General features: G+C 28.1%; 1 protein-coding gene across 1 annotated transcript in view; it reads right to left on the minus strand.

Annotated features, from left to right (window-relative positions):
• Window positions 1-317, minus strand: part of LOC111153210 (THAP domain containing 10) — a 21,014-nt gene that overhangs the window by 7,348 nt on the left and 13,349 nt on the right. The window lies entirely within an intron of this gene.

The following is a 317-nucleotide window of genomic DNA, read 5'->3' on the forward strand; positions in this document are numbered from 1 at the left end:
TTTTTGTGGTGAATTTTTCCACCTTGTCATTTTGTCCAGATAAGTGTTTATGAAGGAGTAAGTAAAATACTAAAAGGGTGGCAACAACCCCAGGAAAATATGCTTTAACCAAATCAGAAGAGATCCCAAGTCGTGAGGGGGGAAAGGGGGATAAAAAGAGGTTCAGAAAGAAAAAAAAAAAAAGAAACAATTAAAAGAAGAAAATGAATAAAGAAAAAATATAAAAAGAAAAAAATATATATATTAGATAAACTAGTTAAAAAAAGTTAAAAAAGAAAAGGGTAAAAGTTAAAAAAATTTAGCAGAAGAAGAGAAAA

Source organism: Enhydra lutris, unplaced genomic scaffold (genome assembly GCF_002288905.1).
Source record: "Enhydra lutris kenyoni isolate GAN:26980312 unplaced genomic scaffold, ASM228890v2 scaffoldscaffold31, whole genome shotgun sequence".
NCBI lineage: Eukaryota > Metazoa > Chordata > Mammalia > Carnivora > Mustelidae > Enhydra > Enhydra lutris.